General features: G+C 33.5%; 1 protein-coding gene across 1 annotated transcript in view; it reads left to right on the top strand.

The window, feature by feature from the left end:
• The window catches only part of LOC115885657, a gene marked incomplete at its 3' end in the record, with an annotated part of 62,313 nt that overhangs the window by 10,403 nt on the left and 30,615 nt on the right, over positions 1–21,295 (top strand).

Genomic DNA, 21,295 nt, shown 5'->3' with positions numbered 1-21,295 from the left:
ACAGGACATATAAAGCTTATCAATAATACAAGTGTATAGAAAATGTATAAATAAGTAAATAAAAATATATTTTCAAACTAAATGATTAATGATTATACTCGTTTAAATAAATAAATAATCTTTTTAAAATTACTTGTTTGTCTTTGCAAATTTGTATATTTCATATTTATCTAAAACCGTACCCTTCCCTTAAAATTACTGCACAACCTTAAAAATTAAGCTTTTAATATGAAATGTTATACAAGTTCTTGATTCGATCCTCATTTAAATAAAACTTTAAATTGATATTCTAAATTTCAGAGACAGCCATTTTGTTGAAAGAATTTGTTTTGATTATGAGAAATTTCATAAAAATTATCACAGGGATTAATTAATCTTATATATTGAACTACTTGGCTTTTAAATTTCACAATCCTATCGTCTAAAATACTCTAAATTCGCGAAAATCCGTAAAATATTCCCATAAAAACAAATCACAATTCACTTTCATTTAGAAACTGACAGACTGGTCAAATATGGAATGACGTTTACTTTTCAATTTATTTTATTAATCTAACTGATCCGGGTCACTTAGAAATTAAATTTTTATTAAATTATTTAATTATAATTGTTTCTGGCGAAAGCAACTTCATACCAATATTTGTTGATAAGGTAACAAAGCACATCACTGTTAAATTATCAACATTTTATATAAAAATTTCTATTTTTCAACTACTCCAACTACTCCAATTACTCCACAAAGAATCAAACGAATACGTTCATTAAACTATACTCTGTGGATGACTTGCTAAAATCTTGATGAAATTAAAGTCCCTAGATATATATCTAGGGACTTTAGATGAAATTTCTACGCAGCGCCATCTATCCCTCTACTGGCAGAAACTCCGCCGTGTTTCCAAAATTCAAATGCCAGTTTCATCCGCCTGGCGTATACATCATCATCATCATCATTTTCAGCTTGTTCAACCATTTCCAATTATGGTGTAGCCTCGCTCACATATTTAGATACTCTCTTTGTAGTTGGGCCCATTGTTGTCGAATGTTGGCTATGCGGGCCCAAGTTATCCCTGCTAATTTCCTAATATCATGGTCCCATCTCAGATTCGGTCTCCTTCTAGGTGTCTTAATTCCTCCTGGATACCATGCTGTAATTTTTATGGTCCATCTGTTGTCCGTCCTTCTTGCCATGTGCCTTGCCCATTGCCATTTGAGGGATTTGACTCTGTGGATGACATCTATTACCTTGATCTTTTGTCATATCCACTCTATTCTTTTATGGTCTCTCTTGGTTATTCCCAGCATATTTCGTTCCATTGAGCATTGTGCGACCTGCAATTTTCTTATGATGTCCGTTTTAAGTGTCCAGGTTTCGCATGCATTGGTCATAACTGGTAGTACGCATTGGTCGAATGCTTTCTTCTTTAGATAAAGTGGCTTTCTAGATTTGAATATGATTGAGTTTCTTCTATAAGTACTCCATGTTAAGTTAGCCTATACATAGGTTTATTTTTATAAGTATATTTTTGTGTAACGTATGAAGCTGCTTATTTTTGTCGTAATAGACGATCTATTGCTATATAATATTTATTAATAAAAAACAACAAAAATAAAATACATAGAAGAATTGGAACATGTAAAATATTTAAAAATTGAAAACATCAAGTAGCATATATTACAATTTAGTTGCAATAAATGAGAATTAACGATGAAACAAAAAACTATACCATAGAATGTCTAGAAAGGATTTTCGATGGTTTTGAATATTTTCCAACAATATTACCAGTTTGCAGTCAAAATATTGAACTTCGTACTACAAATTGAAAAAATGAAATTCGATTATAAAAGAAATTAAAGTACCTAATAATGAGTATGTACAATTTTTCATACCTTTTCAGTTTCTTCTATCTTCACCAGTATTTATATTATTATCTACCGCGTCGAATTAATTATTTGTAATGGTGATGATAAAACAAAGCAAGAATTTCCATTAACATACAAACTGGATCAAATTTTCTCACATTTATGTCAGCATGAGAAAAACCAATCAAGAAAATCCCTCCTTATCGAACCTCTTCACCCCACAGTCAATCCGTTTACCAAAAATCAGCTTTAAACATCAAGCAGTTTAAGCAGAACCGTGATTACTCAATGGTCATATTTTGTGATGGTCATGATATGTAAAACAACAAAATAAAATATACGTGTTTAAGAGTTTTTCCGAAAAACTCACCAGTTTTTAAATAAAAAATATTCTAATATTTGAGGGGTGGTTTCACCCCCTTAGAATTCGAGTTTCGAAAAATCCCTTCTTATGGAACCTCTACACCATAAAGTCAATCCGTTTTCCAAAAATCAGCTTTTTACGTCAAGCGCTTTAAAGGTGTACGCGCACTGAATCGGTACCAATCCGGCAAAGGCGGTGACTCGACTATCGTAGATAGGTAGAGGTAGGAATCTGGCCTCTACAGGCCGAAATGTTTTAGTGGACGCCGGCGCCGTCTATATGTACGATGGTCGCAGTCGCTTTTGCTGGTCGGTCCGATCCGATGCAGTGCGCGCGGAGCTTAAGCAGGATCGTGATTAATCAATGACCAGATTTGCGAAACACCCTGTATACATTTTTAAAAAATCTTAAAATATGTAAAAAAACAAAATAAAATATACGTGTTTAAGCGTTTTTTCGGAAACTTGGCCGTTTTTTAAATTAAAATATAGCGTAGTATTTGAGGGGTGGTTTTACCCTCTAGGAACTGGAATTTCGAAAAATCCCTTCTTATCGAACCTCTACACCCTAGAATCAACCTGTATGCCAAAATTGAGCTTCTTACGTTGAGTGGCTTGAGCAGGATCGTGATTAATCAGTGAATCATTCACTTAAGGATTTTATATATGTATTAGTATAGATAACAAGAAAAAAAAATGACATAATTTCCAAAGAAGTGAAAATTCGCAGCGAATATTCGCAAAAATTAAATCAGTTTCAATATTCCCATGCATCCCCATATATTTCCCCTTTCCCCATAATCATAGAATGAAGCTAAAAGTTTCTTTGAGAATGTATTTATAGAAAATATGTTCTATGATCTACCAGTCCTGAAAATATTTGCACTTATTTAAGACTCACCCTGTATATACTCGTAAAAAAATGAAAACCAGAAATTCCAGTTTTTTTCGCCATATTTCCGGATGTGACCAAGATAAGTTCAATCACTAAACGGATTACTACTGGACTCACTACAGGCAACTTTGTCCCAATTTAAACCAGCCTGTATATCTTACCGTTTCCGAGATCCCAATAGTGAGAGCCGAATTTGAAACACTCTGTATATAGGTCAGAAAATGACTAATTACTAGCTGGGTTCACAAAGTTCATTTGATGTCGAACAACGACTTGATCATTATCCTAACTGTACTTCGATACCTTTTTCTATTCGATTTAAATGTCGAAAATGGCGATTTCACTGGCGAGTACAGAACTTTCTTTCAGGAAATGAAGAATTAAACAAATTTTGCTTGAAGACATCTATAAACATCACAACTGTTGCATTTTGCGTTAGTTTTATGTACAGATATTTACATCTCTTCAAATATAGGATGATGTGAAATTTTATGCAGTAGCCATTAGCAATATAAGTATGCATCTATGTACCTACCATTTTACGTATCATTTTTCTCACGTCGCTCTCTAAATTTTTAGTTTATTGTCTAAAAAAATATAACAGACCATTGGAAACCCTTAATATTCACAATAAACCTTGCCCCAAAGACTATTCCTATTCCTATTTAAATTACATGGGAATTTGCCACTTTTTGCAAATAATTTTTTTCTCGATCTTGTCCTCTCACAGCCATGACAATCACATATTCTCTTAACCAACTTAAATAACAAATTTTAGGAAACTCAAAAACCTGGAATGGGGATCCCCCAACGGTCTAAGACACTCGAAGAAATTTCTCAAAACTTACAACCAAGGAAAATAAAAGATTTTCTTGATTTAAGAAAGAACAATCTTCGGATTATCCCGGATCATGCTCGAAAGAAATCAGTACATGTATATTATTTCATATATTTTTCATTTTATTCATTTTATGGAAAGCACTGTTCATTAAAATGTTGAATCCTATGTTATAGGGCTTGTTTCTCTCTACAATTTCCTGTCTCACAATGTACCGTTTGTGTCCGGGAAGGGATCATAGTTTCATAGTTGTCGATTTTCGAAAGAAATTCAGTACATGTATATTATTTCATATATTTTTCATTTTATTCATTTTATGGAAAGCACTGTTCATTAAAATGTTGTATCCTTGTTTCTCTCTACAATTTCCTGTCTCACAATGTACCGTTTGTGTCCGGGAAGGGATCATAGTTTCATAGTTGTCGATTTTCGAAAGAAATTCAGTACATGTATATTATTTCATATATTTTTCATTTTATTCATTTTATGAAAAGCACTGTTCATTAAAATGTTGTATCCTATGTTATAGGGCTTGTTTCTCTCTACAATTTCCTGTTTCACAATGTACCGTTTGTGTCCGGGAAGGGATCATAGTTTCATAGTTGTCGATTTTCGAAAGAAATCAGTACATGTATATTATTTCATATATTTTTCATTTTATTCGTTTTATGGAAAGCACTGTTCATTATTGTTCCTCAATGAACACCTCAGTAGATTGATGCTAAGAAGCAACGGCGAATGCAGATTCCGTAGAGAAAATGGGGAAACACCAGAACATCTCATCACTGAGTGCGCCGAGACGACAACCATTCGTGCCATAAAGTTTGTTACGACTGATAACCTCTGTAAAACTGTCAGACACGACTTTTGTCAAAACCCTGAAATTGTATGTTCAGTATACAAAATAAAATAATTCTGAAAAATCTTTAAATTTTCGAATTTCCATTAGGCCCGGCAACGTCGCCCGAACCCCGTATAACTGTACCGAGGCGGTACCGAGACACGGTACCCGCGCTTGCGCTCTACCCTCGCCGAGCCGTACCTCTCGAAAAGTCAGCGCCTTCCCACCTTTACCGAACCTTTACCTTGCACCCATATCTTCGAGGAACCCGCCGCGGTACCGCTTGGCAACGTCGCCGCTGGGTTCGCCAGTCTCCGTGCAGGTCCATTGTACAGTACCACAACACAGAAAAGTGAAACGTGTTGTTGGTTCGAGCGCCGTCTGGTACTCGGTAGAACGGGTTCTGTATATTTGCAAAATCTTTCACGGTTTTTTTGCTCTTGTTGTTGCCATAGTCGATTCATGTATGAGACCAAGTACCGAAATTGTGAATGTGCGCGAACACTGCAGTGTTTTTTTGGTGGTTTGGGGTTTGTGGTTTGATCACTAGTTGATGTCTTTTCGCAGGGTGAGTGTTTTTACAAATTTTTTGAGTTATAACAAAATAAAACAAGTGTATTTTTGATAGAAACAGAAACATATTTTTCTATGTATTTACATAGACAACAGTAAAGGTTGATTTACACTGGCCGTTTTCTTGGAAACTCAAAAGAAACGTTATACCTCAACAGCAGACTTTGTCGTATACAATTACCTGGGTTAATGACCCAAGCTGCCATAGGTGTATATATTAATAGGAAACTCCGTAATAAGTCATATTTTATTATAAGTACGTGCTGTTCATTCTTAATTTCTGTCATCCGGTACCATTTTAAGTTGTGATAGTAATAAACAATGATAGTATTTGTACTACTATAGATGGATCCATTCAGAGAGCAAAAATTTCGATCAATTTTTTTTATCTTTGCTCAGAGCTGCAAAAAGCCAGTTTCAAAAAGACTTAAAAATCTTAAGAAGTCATTTTAGTAGAGAGTTAAATCAATATAATGCAATTTAAGTGGTTTTTATGATTTTTTCCCATAGCAACTGTTAAAATTGCCTTATATCTTTCAAAAATAGTAGATAAAATAGTACTTTAACCGCAAAGGTAGATTAAATCGTCCCATTGCTGTCAAAGGTCACTAACTTACTTTTTATTACTTCCAAGGAAAATGCGTCTAAAGATGAATTGCATTGCATAAAGATGTTATAGTTAGTAACTATTAGGTATTAAAATAAAACATAAATAGCCAGAAATCGTAGTTAATGACATTTGCAATCGATTCTCCGATTCAAAACATAGTTAGTGATTGAATTTGGTTGTTCGGAAAAATGTTAGTTAGTGACTTTTGGCAGCCATAGGATGAAATGATACTTTAACAGCGAGGATAGGTTAAAAACTTTATTTCTTCTCGCGCGTTTTTTAATTGCTTCCATTTTTGAAAATTTTTGTATTCCTTTTTATAAGTTATTCGGGATTTAAACGGAAATAGTTTGGATATGGCGTTTGTCGCCTCAGCCTGAATATCTGTTGGTAATTTACTTATTTCGTTTTGAGCCATTTCTGGCTCAAATTCAATCAGCAATCGACACGAAAGAGAATTAAAAAATATTGACTCAAAACTGACAACTAAAGAGACAGCTTTATTTATTTGTCAAATTATATAGAAACCAACGTCAACCCAGCAATAATAATTTCTGAATATTTTTTAAAAAGACTTAATTTTTTTTATGACTTAAGTTGTTTCTAAAAGTCTATCCTAGAAAGACTTAAATATTTTTTGCATGTCATTTACACTATGTAAGTTTTAAAATAAGTTTTTTAAACAATCCAAACATATGCTTTGTTTAAAAATTAAAAAAAAAGGTTCTTTCTTTAACTCCGTTTGGGAGTGATTCAAATTGGGTTTTGTGGAAAATGGTACAAGCTTAAGAAAAAGCGTAAAATCTAGCGGAGTTGTAGGTTGGCGTCTTTGGGTGTCTTTGGTTCCTGCGTCGATTTTACTTTCCCAAACAAGTACTGGTTTTGTTGCTCTCTTTGGTACCAAGATGCGTGGGTTGAAATATATGTGTGCGATTAATGAAGTGATTTAAGAAAGTTATAAAACCACTTTTTTGTCGTGTTTTTTTTTGGTGTTATTATTTTATCTAAATTAGGTTTTTGTTTCTTGTAAGACTGATGAAATTTAAAATAAAAATAAACGAAAATAATACGGCTTACTGTGTTTGTCCCCATTCTATGTATGCACCTCTATCCCTGTGTCCTGCACAAGTTTGTACAGGTCCTTGATAGGATGGGAGCATAGTTCCTCCGGTTCTAGTTTTGCCTTTCTAAAAAGAAAATGTCGTTTGCGATCCAGAGCCTCGCTATAATATACCGGGTGCGTCTCAAAAGTGGCTCACCCCTATAACTTTTTCATTTTTTCAGATAAAAAAACGAGATTTGGTATATTAGTATATGACATAAATTAGGATTGATTGACGTATTCAGTTGTTTTTGGTCACTTTCAGTTTCACCGGAAATGACTACAACTTTTAATTTTTAAATAGCACCTTGGGTATTTTTTTACTTTACTCGATAGAAAATGACATTCTGAATAGAATGACATATCATATGTCAACTTTTGACATTCTCGCTTAATAAAAAATCGTATTTTAAAATTCAATTTAGAGTGGCCTGGCTATGTTAAAACACTAATTCTTGATGAAGGAGCCTTGGAAAAATAGATTTAATCGTCTAATGTTTTTAGTGTCTTGTCCTGGCCAGTTAGAAAATGCTCAAATCGTAAATTATATCTCAATTTTTTCAAATGGAACGAGGGTGGCTCATTAGCATATTTGAAAAAAGCATTTTTTTACGAATAATTTGATACCACACACTTGGTATTTCGAGTCAAATTTTCGTTACGAACCGCAAGTTATAATTTCAAATAAACCATATGCCAAAATGTCAAAAGTTGACATACGATGTGTCATTCTATTCAGAGTGTTATTTTCTATCAAATATAAGACTTTAACACCCTGTAGTTACGAAACAAAGCAGAATCGGATCTATGTTCATATGAAAAATAAATCTTATTTTTAAGTGAGGAATCTCCCCACGAGAGATGGCACATGCTTTTTGAACCACCCTGTATAGTCAAAAATAACAATAGAAAATACTGGCCAGTTTCCATCTTCGTCCACATAAATTGGATCAAAGTTCGGTCATATATATTCAGGAATAATTAAGTGGGACTTTGTAAAAAAATGGTACCCGCTGGTGAAAATGGTACCTAGCAAAGTTGTGCGTTGGCGTCTCGGGTTCCTACGTCAATTTTACTTTCCAAATCGACTTGGAGTTTGGTTCGGTTGCTCTCTTTGGCGTTGCGATGCGTGGGTTGTATTATGTGTGATAATGTGATTTGAGAAAGGTATAAAGCAACTTTTTGTATTGTGTTTCTTTAGTAACATGGCTATGTCCAAATTGGGGCACTGTTTTTTATACAACAATATGTTTTTAATGAAGTAAGAAACTCTGAAAAGGAAATCTCGTATTTTTTTAATAGCGTTTATGATTTATGTAATGTCACTGTTAGTGAAAAATTATACAGGGTGGCCCATCGAAAACGTTCCGCAAGGCATAACGGCCAGGGTAATTTTTTTTTCAGAAAATCCAAAAACACGTCAATTTTGTTTGTGAGGGGGACAACTTTTGCCCCAAAAATGATTGAAAAAACTTCAACCCTCTAATCGGGGGTGTCATCCCCCAACTTTTTTCAAATGGGAAGGGGGGTCAAGTGGCACCGCAATGAAAAGAGCTTCTATTCTCTATATTTCCCCGCTTCGTTTTTGAAAATCGGTCGAGTCATTGAGAAAATAAGGAAGATTGAAATTTGAAAAGTTTATTTAAACATTTATCAGACTAAATGATAAGGATAAATTCCTTCGACCAATTTGCTGTTTTTTCTTATTATTTCTAGATGTTTACGCATGTTTTCACTTGCCACAAGGTTGAATGATCAGGTGCGGTAGTTGCTAGATAGCTGTTCTGTGACTTGTGCGTTGAAGTTCTTCTCAATATCGTTAAACTTTTTAACAATTATGGTGTACTCATTTGCAGAAAAAGTGGATATAATCGAACTTTATTTTAAAAATAATGAATGTGGCAATCGGTTTGCGCAGATATTCAATGAACGCCATCCTGGGAAACACCTTTATGGCAAAATTGTTCGCGATTTAGTAGCAAAATTTCACGAAATTGGTTCCGTTATGAATAAAAAGAGGCAGAGGGAAAATCCTGTAGTAAATGAAGCTATGGAGGTATTCGTATTGGGCCAAGTTGCAATGGGTAGTCCGCTGAGTACAAGAAAATTAGCCAATGAGACCGCGACCGGCGTGAATCGTACAAGTGTCCAAACGATATTAAAAAAACACCCGGACTTCCTTAAAAGTGAAGTTGAATTGGCCATAAACAAATTAAAATACCATAAAGCACCAGGTTCAGACCTAATGACAGCAGAAATAATAAAAGCCGTTAAAGAACCTGGATTAGAAATGCTTCATCTGATCTGTAATAAAATATGGCACACAGGAGAATGGCCCGACGACTGGACACACTCTCGTACAATTTTCCTCATCTCACATGCCAGTAAAGTAATGTTGCAAATTATAAATGAAAGACTGAAAGCTTTTCTAGAAAGAGAAATTCCAGCAGAACAAGCAGGTTTCACCAAGGGCAGAGGCACTCGGGAACATCTTCTGAAACACCCAAAGTTCCACCCGTACAATTCAGTTGGTACAAGAACTCAACGAAGACGATTTTGATCGTCGCGGGCTGGTATTTTTGGAAATTCTATTGTAGGTCAGTTTAACGATATTGAGACCGCACCTGATCGTTCAAACTTGTGGCAAGGGAAAAAATGCGTAAACATCTAGAAATAATAAGAAAAAACAGCAAATTGGTCGAAGGAATTTATCCTTATCATTTATTCTGATAAATTTTTAAATAAACTTTTCAAATTTCAATCCTTCATATTTTCTCAATGACTCGACCGATTTTCAAAAACGAAGCGGGAAAATATAGAAAATAGAAAGCTCTTTTCATTGCGGCGCCACTTCACAAACAAAATTGACGATTTTCATTGTCCCCCTCACAAACAAAATTGACGTGTTTTTGGTTTGGTTTGGTTCGGCCAGGATTTTTTTGAAAAAAACAATCCTGGCCGTTATGTCTTGCGGAACGTTTTCGATGGGCCACCCTGTATTATTATTGTTTGTTGGCTGTTGAGCAGGTACTCGAGCAGAGGTGCTTTTAAGTCCAGCTGCTAATTGAAGATGATAGAGATCAAAATTATGTCAGATTTAGGTGTGCTCGAAGTACAGTGTAGTCGCTTCCTCGAGACAAGTTCATATGCTAGACGTCCAAAAATCTTCGTATGAGAGCTTCGAATCGAGATGATCGACTTATTGTAATTTTATCGCTAAGAAATCGCTGTTTGTTAGCTTTTCTATTAACTAAGGAACGTATACTCTGTTTTTTTCTCAGGTAAGATTTCGACAGACGATGACAGAAGAAAAGCAGATGACGTCCCATACCAATCTATTTATTTTACTAAAAAAAGTTTCTAATAATTTTTAAGTTAACTATGGATGGGTTTAAATATAAATTCGTCATGCGTCGTCACTTGTTGTTTTTAACCAGTTTTATTGGTTTATTTCAAAAATGACAGATCGTATTTTAATTTTATTGGTTTGACGGAACGATGAACGACAAACGGACGCCGGTGCGTATGAACTCGCCTTTAGATTTTTGACATTTGTAAAGTCTTGCCAAATTATAGGTTATATTTTTGTGACAACTTTTGTCAAATAACCTGCGTTTTGGAAGACGATGCATTTTGATTCGTGTTATTACTTGTGTTTTGTGTCTTTTGAAGTCAAGTGGAGGAAAAATCGAGTGAAAATTAACTGTAGAACCCAGAGCACAGTTTATGGTTAATACTCGCTGCCCAGGCAGAAAGTCTTATACAGATACACCAATAAAGTTATTATCAATAAAGTTTGTATACCATCTCGTCGTAGATAAGTGCATTTCGAATATCGAAGGACCATACTAAACACATACTAAAAACTGGAGTAGCTGTAAAATATCGACATCACACGATAGATAAATAATGGATTTTAGTACTGCAGAAAAATAATGTCAAAAGATACTGGTTTAAAAAAATTAAGATTAAAGTTAATTAATCAACCTGTGAGGTATAAAATTTGGTAAGTGTTATTATTAATAAAATAGTTTGTTTTATTTATTCCTGCGGAATATTACAAATTTGTATTTGTACGTAAGTTATATTGATAAATATAATCATAAATGCGGGAAGTTTCATAAAGCTTGACAGTAAGAAATAGTTCTTTTTTATATTTTTTGGTATGTGGTCTCTTGTTTTTGTTTGTTTTGTATTAACACATACCGTTTTTTATTAAATAAAATAACTCGATTACACTTTTTCAGTTTTATACAGTTTTTTCACAATATTTTGAAGTTACTTGTCAGTCAAATTTTAAATACATATATTAATTTCCTGCTCTGCGTTCCAGTTGTACCAACTTATTTCTTTGTAAAATAAAATAAACTACTTTGAAATTTAAATGACAGACTCATCTATCACTGTCAAGGATCTTCTCGTTGGACAGACTATACATGTAAGTGAACGGACTGTAAGAAGATTAAACGAAGTAGATCTTATGTCAAGAAGGCCTGCTTTGGGACCACAACTTACTATGTCTGTTGACTAGGACCAAAAGGCAAAGGCATGGTTTTATTGTAAAAATTACGAAAAAATGTTAGTGCCTTCTTCAAAAGTGAATATCTCCTACAAAAATAACGCTATTGAGATGAATCAAAAAATAAACTATCGAGAAAGGATGTATCTAGATGATAAAATTATTTTTAAATTTATTGCTTTCTTAACATATTGCACAGGGTGTTTCATACATCTATATTTCTTAAAAATTGCTTAAAAATCATCAAAATCGACCCAATACAGCAAATAATTTGTAGATGGAGCTTTGTGAAGGAAATTGCTAGGTTCAAAATCTCAAATTTATGAATTTTGAATAAATAGTTTTATCTACGAAAAATAATTTACTTTAAAGGGTTTTCGTGTTTTTATTATTTAAATATTTGTTTATTTTTTACTTTGTTTCCGGTAATTAGAGCAAGTAAATATTATACATTTTTTAAGGTTACTTAAGTATTTTTGTTGGTTTAGAAAATTTGTTTTTAAGTTGTTCAATGAATCACTTGTGTATTTGAAAAAATAAAGGTGGCATACGAAATTTCGGTTTCGAAATCTGATAAAGCAATCTTGCAAAACCGAAAAAGTGGCAATGAAAATTTGAAATTTGTTTTTTTTTATACAGGGTGATCCGAACTGTATTCGGGAAACAACGGAAGCATATTCTGCAGATAAAAATAAATAAAAAAGTTCGTATAAATGTATGTCCTAAAATGCTTAGTTTCGGAGATACAGGGTGTAGAAGTTTCACTTTTATTTCGGTTTTTTTCAAATAATTTCTGAAGTAACGTCAGTATTTGGATGAAAATTGGTGTCTGGGAGTTTTTTGACATGAGGAATTTGATTTTGGTGTCACTATTAATAATATATGACTCCTACTTGTAGAGGGCGGCACCTACATATTTTTATCTGGTTCAACACATGTAGGTCGCCCCCCCCCTACAAATAGGAGTTGTATTGACATCAAAATGAAATTTTTCATGTCAAAAAATTCAGACCAATTTTTATCCAAATATTGACGTTACTTCACAAATTATTTGGAAAAAATCGGAATAAACATGAAACTTCTACACCCTGTATCTCAGATACTAATCATTTTAGGACATTACGAACTTTTTTACTTATTTTTATCTGCAGAATACGCTGCCGAAGTTTCCGGAATACAGTTCGGACCCCCCTGTATATCTATTCAAAAAAAAATTAAAAAAAAACAAAAATAAAATCGCGGATATTTGATTCATTCCAATAATCTTCCGAAGTATTCGGAATTTTTAAACTATTAAGAATTTGGGACACCCTGTACAACAGAAACCAGCTTCTTTTTGTTTCTTGACTCGTAAACAACGTCTTTTTGTCTCCTTTTCGCCAAACAACTCAAAGAGCAAAGCTACCGTGCTTCGATCGGCTAATCGAAAATTAATTTAGTGTGACGCCTACCGTGAAACACTCTGTATAGCGGCGATGGATTAGAACTGGGAGTAAAAAATCGAGAAAACGAACCCATTACGAATCGGATCTCGAGTTGGCGATCGAACCTTGAATTGGTCAAACCGCCAAGGTTACGACACCTAGTTCGTTTCGACTTTTGTTCGTGTATGATTTGTCTCGAAACCTCGACCAAAACGGTATAAGCAGATCTGCATTCAACCATTTGTTAAGAGTCCATTTCACTAGTCCCGAAGAAGTAGCAAAACAAGCGTTTGGCATTTAACGTTTTATGTAAAACTAGCTTGGTAATTTTACACAAATGAAGAAGGAAGTTAAAGATAAAGGATTATAATACTCTATCCGTATTGTAGTAGATTTTTAAACAACTTCTTTATTTTTAAGATTTTGATGGTCAAACATCTACAAAATATTCCTTATGTTTGGACTAAATTTTCTCGAAAATAAAGACGTAATTTAAAATTCCGTTACAATACGGAAATAGATTGACGTTTTGTGATTAAAGTGTTATATAATTTATATGGTTTTGTAACAAGTTGTTCGCTATTTTATACATACTAAGAACTAAAATACCTGAATAAGGCAATAAAGCAAGGAGCAAGAAGAGACAAACCACAATTTTACTCTGATATATGCAAAGAAATCGAGGGACACAGTCTAAATAACCAACCAAGAGGCCTCTTCAAAAAAATAAAATATATTACCAGGGACTTTAAAGCCAGAAATTGGGCAATCGAAGATCAAAATGGAACTTTAAGAACCAAAAAACAAGACATTATTGAGGTGTGGAGCAAATTAAAATTACAAATTAAAATACCATAAAGCACCAGGTTCAGACCTAATGACAGCAGAAATAATAAAAGCCGTTAAAGAACCTGGATTAGAAATGCTTCATCTGGTCTGTAATAAAATATGGCACACAGGAGAATGGCCCGACGACTGGACACACTCCACCATTGTCACTCTCCACAAGAAAGGGAGCATACATAAGTGCAGCAACTATCGTACAATTTCCCTCATCTCACATACCAGTAAAGTAATGTTGCAAATTATAAATGAAAGACTGAAAGCTTTTCTAGAAAGAGAAATTCCAGCAGAACAAGCAGGTTTCACCAAGGGCAGAGGCACTCGGGAACATCTTCTGAATATGCGCCAAATCATAGAGAAAGCAAGGGAATTCAACATCTCTCTTTATATTTGTTTCGTAGACTATAAAAAACCTGTGGAAAATCTTAAAGGAAGTGGGGGTCCCGCAACACCTTATTTTACTTATCATCCAGTTGTATCAGCACACTACAGGATCAGTTAGAATACTGGATTCAGCTTCAAAGGAATTTTCCCTCGAACAAGGAGTCAGACAGGGGTGTATATTGTCTCCGCAACTATTTAACATATACGGAGAATACATAATGAGAAGGTCGCTAGAAACATGAGAAGGAGGCATTTCAATAAATGGCCAAAAAATAAATAATCTACGCTTTGCAGATGATACAGCACTACTCGCTAGCAGTCAAGAAGAGTTAATCAATTTAGTAAATAGGGTAGAAAACGAAAACAATCGGCTCGGTCTGGAACTAAATACGCAAAAAACCAAAATCATGATAGCTGATAGGCAACATAACAACCATCCAAGTATAAGTCATATCGACCGCATTGAAGTCGTTAAGTCATACAAGGGTCATACGTATATCTGGGATCACTATTGACAAATACAGGCACATCGGAAGAAGAAGTGAAGCGTAGGTGCAACAAGGCAAAGGTAGCTGTTGGGAGACTGATCAATATCTGGAAAGACCGCCTGATCAAAAACCGGCTAGTCAACTGCTTGGTACTCCCAATATTGACGTATGACTGCGAATCGTGGACACTCAGGCAGGCGGAACGTAAGAAGATCGATGCTACCGAAATGTATTTTATAGACGTATGCTCCGTATCCCATGGACTGAACGCCGTACAAACGTTTCCATTATAAATGAACTTAATATTACTAACACAGGCTTTCCTGTAAAATCCGACTAAAACAACTAAAATATTTTGAACATATAATGAGGAAAAGTCCGGACGTGACCAGCCCATCTTAAGCGGGATTTTGTAACCATGACTTCAATACTCTCGCATTTAGCTTTTTCAAGGACCGATACGTTTGAGACATGATGGCTAAGGTGTCTCTGTTGCAACTTATTTAATGCTTTCATGTGTCGGCGGTACGGCACCCAGGTTTCACTCCCATATAACATGGTGGGGATTATAATTGCTCGATACACTGCAAGTTTGGTTTTTGTACACAAGTCATGATTGTAGAAAACCCTGTCTTTTAATTTCCAGAATGCTCTTGAGGCGCTGCTAATCCTGTGCTGAATTTCAGAGTCAATATTGGCCTTTTCCGAAATCAAACTGCCGAGGTAATTGCTGTTTTATGGCTCTGCAAACCTTAATCATTTTTTACCATAACTTTAAAACATCCTGTGCAATAATTTCGTTTCTCCTCCTTTCTCTGTTCAAAAAATTTCTTCTTTGCGTTTTTTGTATTTGAGTGTATAATTTGGTTAGCTTTTTCGTAAGTCTACATTTTTTTGTCCGATTAAGCTAAATTATTTAGATTAATTCTTAACCTTTTAATTTAATACATTAGAATGTCAGATATAAATTATTTAGTTCAATTATAATTACAGCTAAAAGAAATTATCTTGTTTAAGTTTCTTAATTGCCCACTTATTTTATAAGTTTAATCTTCTTTTAATTTAAATATCGATTACTGCAACTATGTACTAAGTATACATATGTAGGTATAATAAAAAATTGCACAGCTGTTTTAAAAAAGGTGCTTTAAAGTTTCCAAGGCGACTTCCTGCATCAATGCAGCGGCCATTTTTAATTACCTGTACACCTTATACGTTTTTTTTTGTAAGTGGGTTTTAAATGAAGGGGTGTCCCAGTGTTGTCAGTTCTACGAAAAATAATTACAAAGAGACACTTTAAAATTTTTATTATTTTAAAGTTCAAAATAGTTTGTTTTAATCGACCGATTTTGATGATTTTTTAAGCAATTTGTAGTTAAATTATTTGGCTTTTTAGCCTGCTTTTTCAATTTAAAATTAAATTCCCATCTCTATTATACGAGGGTAAACTATAGATTTTTTTTGTTGGGGATATTTTTTACAATTTTGAAACACCCTGTACAATCGCTTGTGAACGTATTCAAGCGTGTTGATTTGCCTAAATCCACGGAAGACTCTCCTCTCGAATAGTTGCACGTCTCAGGTTCATCATACTCTGCCCTTTGGGGCTAAGAACCTTTACGGTACCACGATTTTAGAGATTTCGGAGCTTATTATAAACCTGTACAATAGCTTGTTATTTTTTGCCAATTTTTGATGGGAAACAGCGATGAAGAATAATAGAATGACCTCGAAAATATCGAATTTTAACAATACCAAAATAAAAATATTTAGTTTGAGGGAATTTTGGTGAAACAAAAACTGAAAATATATACATGTACTGATTTCTTTCGAAAATCGACAACTATGAAACAATGAATCCTTCTCGGACAGAAACGGTACATTGTGAAACAGGAAATTGTAGAGAGAAACAAGCCCTATAACATAGGATACAACATTTTAATGAACAGTGCTTTCCATAAAATCAATAAAATGAAAAATATTCGAAATAATATACATGTACTGATTGCTTTCGAAAATCGACAACTATGAAACTATGATCCCTTCCCGGACACAAACGGTACATTGTGAAACAGGAAATTGTAGAGAGAAACAAGTCCTATAACATAGGATACAACATCTTAGTGAACAATGTTTTCCATAAAATCAATAAAATGAAAGATATACGAAATAATATATAATTACATTTATTTTTCAATAAACCGTTCTAGTGATCATAAAAAAATCTTAAGACTAAATTAATTTGCACATTTTCGAAGAGAAAAAACTACCTACTTAAATTAATTTATTTTTTATAAAACTTATTGATATTTCCCTAATAATGAAATTTAAGTTAATCTAAAATAGCTTAGTTTTGAATACTAAAAATATTAATTGTATGACCTACAATTAATTTAGTTTTTAATATAGATACTCGTCGATTTCAGATTAATTCATTTTGCCTTTATATGGGAACTTTTAAATTAGGATATAAATTGGTAATTATAAATAATTCAATAGAATGCAGATTATATACAAGGTGTTCTATTAAAAACAAAGTTCTTACTCGCAACGTTAATTTAAATATACCGGAAGATTAATAAATGCAACATTTGTGTCGTTTTAAAGTGAGACAAAATATACTAAATTCAGTAAGATATAAAGTTATCTATGTACTACGGGAATTATAAACTGATAATAATCTCGGGCAATCGTTACCCTCGGAAATCAATTTAATTTGAGCCAGAAAATTACAATAATAAAACAGTAAAATATATCTAAAATTGGACATCTTGTATACTAACTTATACTAAGTTAAAATGTCAAAGACTTGGATGGTAAACAATTTTTATTCAAGTTGTTTATAATAGTTCAGTCATTGAGGATCAAAAAAGGGGCCTGCTTGGAAAGAAGTCCGGAAGTTTTGAAACTTTGCAGGTTTATAAGTTTTGTTGTCCCTAACTAAAATCCATAAAATGCACATTTCCAGACTTCCAGCCATCTTGCCAAGATGGCGCCCGAAATCGGTATTTTGTAAATATCTCGAAAACTATGCGTTTTTCGTAAAAATTTGAAGAGAGAAAAATTAAAGAGAATAAAATTTCCTATAAAAAAGGTTCTATGAAAATTTTCGCGAAAGTCAACCGTTTAGGCACAAAATCGCTGGAAATTTTACAATTTTGCGTAAAGTATGATATACATATGTATAGTCGATTTTCCGAAACCAAATGTCAATTAGGGTTCACTAAAACTAGTTTTAGTTTAGTTTCTTCAATTTTATCATAAAACAGTGGCGTATCATTAATTCGCTCATTAATTTATGAATAATTACTTGTCGTGCTGGACAGCATTCATTGCGAACTTACCACCAGGTTCAGCATTGGTCTGGTTGTACCAAAGATGCCGAAGAATGGGGTTGGAAGAAAACAAAAACAGGCATTATTCCAGTCACAACGTTGACAGATCCAGCTCCAAAATCCCTATTGGCATTTTTATCCTGTAAATGCAAAACCAACAACTGTGATAAAGCCTGCGGATGCAGAAAATCCGCAATGGGAAATCCTGTGACAATGTCACTGAAGTGTCACTCGACGAATCCGATGAAGAGGAGTTGGACTTGCCTGTAGATATCCCTCTGGCGGGTGAAGATAAAGAGTTGGACGAATTGAGAGACCACTCTGATGAGCCCAGCACAGCAGACACGATCGACTTTACATCGATGAGCCAGGTCCGTCGGGATTGTGCAGATAAGTTAAAGTTTTTAATTTACCTAGTGGAATAGGCCTCCGGGAAGACCACGTTAAAATAAACGCGCCATTTACTTTACCTCTTGGGTGGTGTGGAAACAAGTACACATTTTCAATAATTAAAATTAATTATTCATAAATTAATGAGCGAACTAATGATACGCCACTGTTTTATGATAAAATTGAAGAAACTAAATTAAAACTAGGTTTAGTGAACGCTAATCGACATTTGATTTCGGAAAATCGACTATACGTAATATAATCATATTTTACGCAAAATTGTAAAATTTCCAGGGATTTTGTGCCTAAAAATTTTCATAGAACCTTTTTAATAGAAAATTTTATTTTCTTTAATTTTGCTCTCCTCAAATTTTTGCGAAAAACGCATAGTTTTCGAGATATTTACAAAATACCGATTTCGGGCGCCGGCGGCAAGTCTGAAAATGTGCATTTTAAGGATTTTAGTTAGGGACCCCAAAACCTATAAACCTGCAAAGTTGCAAAACTTCCGGACTTTTTTCCAAGCAAAAATCCCCAATGACTGAACTATAATCATTTTTCTTTGGTTGTACATCGACCGACGGTACTAACCTTGCATCGACATGCACTACAACAAAATTCTTTCGGAGAAATAATTGACCAAATCTGTCGTACTACTTCCAGCTTGCAGACTTTCTACTTATAAACAACGGCATAGATTCTCCGGTAACTATTCCAATCGACAATAGTTTACAAACAATAACAAAATATTTCATAGAACCAATACCGTAGAATGAGAATGTTTGTGAACCCTGATTCACAATAATTATTAAGTTCTTTGTGTATCTCGATTGATTGGGACTTATTAATAAGAATAATAATAAGTACAACAGTTCAGACCGAAGTTTTGTAGTCAATATCTAAAATATTACATAAAATATCCCATGCACACATTCTCCAGTTATTAGTCTAAATAATTTTATGACCTTGGAAACACCTACTCCATTCTGTATATTACACATTCGTTTATATAATGTAATTTTTAAGTCTGTACCGTAGATTATGATTGAGTTATTTTTAACTTGTTTTTTATGTCGAAATAAAAAAAAAACTACTCATAGTCATATGTTTCCTGTAGGTTCATGTCAATCAAATTCGGAAAAAAAGCTTAGTGTAATATATGAGCAAAAAAGCATTTTTTTTTCAAGCGTTATAAAAGTATTAATTTTTGCGAGGTGATTGGCAAGATAAAAAGATCATTTTAATGCCTAAAGTAAAGCACTTTTACGCCTAAGCACAAAAGTACGAAAATATATTATTAAACTGACATTAAGTATCAATTACAGTTGAGGAACCTTTGGTGTTTGGAACCACCACAATACACCAAAACACTTTTACTTTTACACTGGACGCGCGTTTCGCTAACCACGTTAGCATCATCAGCAGATGATTATAAACTAAAGTACAATCTACAAAATCTTGGCAAAATCTAGCCAACCGAGTCAGAGCCCATTTCAATGGGCTCTGACTCGGTTGGCTAGATTTTGCCACGCCCACTCGGTGCCCACTGAACGAGTATATAAACGCTCAACTTGTAGGTTGTACTTTAGTTTATAATCATCTGCTGATGATGCTAACATGGTTAGCGAAACGCGCGTCCAGTGTAAAAGTAAAAGTGTTTTGGTGTATTGTGGTGATTTAGTGTTTTATTTTGATTAAGTATCAAATTCAACGAGTGTACCCATTGCATAAATAAAAGAAAACCATCTATTAAGATAGATATGAAACTTGATAGTAAAATTTTAGATCAAAGCGCCTCTCCGTGTCCTTAGTCAAGACTACGTTTTACCCAGCGACTTTTCTTCTCTAAATGTTTTTTTTTATATTTATTTATACTTAAATTCAAAGGATTTACTCTGGAAGTTACTCTGATATATTAGTATATTAATCAGAGTAACTTTAATAAAACATAATAATAGATAAATTTTACAATTTATTAAAAATAAATTTTATCAATTAAATCACAATATTTTTGATAAAAGTTTCAAAAGTATATAGTTAACAGAAATATTGTATAAATACTAGCTGGTGCCTGCTCACCTAGCGGTCAACAAACATCTGGAACGATATTTTTTTTTATATGTGGAATGTTTCTTTGACTAGTAACTGCAAAATTAAACACTTATTTTATAAACATAATAATTTTACAGAAAAATATTCATACGAGTGTCATAATACAGTTTTAAAACTTTACCTTTTGATTTTGAAAGCGTTTGTATATCCATAGATATCAATTTCTTATTCATTTCAAAAACAAACAGGTATTTTTTCGACGTAGGTCCAAATTTAATAAAACTATTTTTTACTATTTCTCATTGACAAATTGATAATTATGTCAAATACATTTAACAGACATTATATTTATATATATACTAGCGTGTACCCGCGACTTCGTTTGCGTCAAATTAATCATTTGTAATGGTGATGATAAAGCAAAGCAAGAATTTCCATTAACATACAAACTGGATAAAACTTTCTCACATTTATATCAGCATGAGAAAAAACAATCGAGAAAACCCCTCCTTATAGAACCTCTACACCCCACAGTCAATCCGTTTGCCAAAAATCAGCTTTAAACGTCAAGCAGTTTAAGCAGAATCGTGATTACTCAATGGTCATATTTTATGAAACACCCTGTATAATTTTTTAAAAATCTTAAGATATGTATAACAACAAAATAAAATATACGTGTTTAAGACTTTTTCCGAAAAACTCACCGGTTTCTAAATAAAAAATATTCTAATATTTGAGGGGTGGTTTCACCCCCTTAGAATTCAAGTTTCGAAAAATC

This window comes from Sitophilus oryzae, unplaced genomic scaffold (assembly GCF_002938485.1).
Source record: "Sitophilus oryzae breed Bouriz unplaced genomic scaffold, Soryzae_2.0 scaffold_410_pilon_pilon, whole genome shotgun sequence".
Taxonomy (NCBI): domain Eukaryota; kingdom Metazoa; phylum Arthropoda; class Insecta; order Coleoptera; family Curculionidae; genus Sitophilus; species Sitophilus oryzae.
This window is presented reverse-complemented; position numbering and strand designations above follow the sequence as displayed.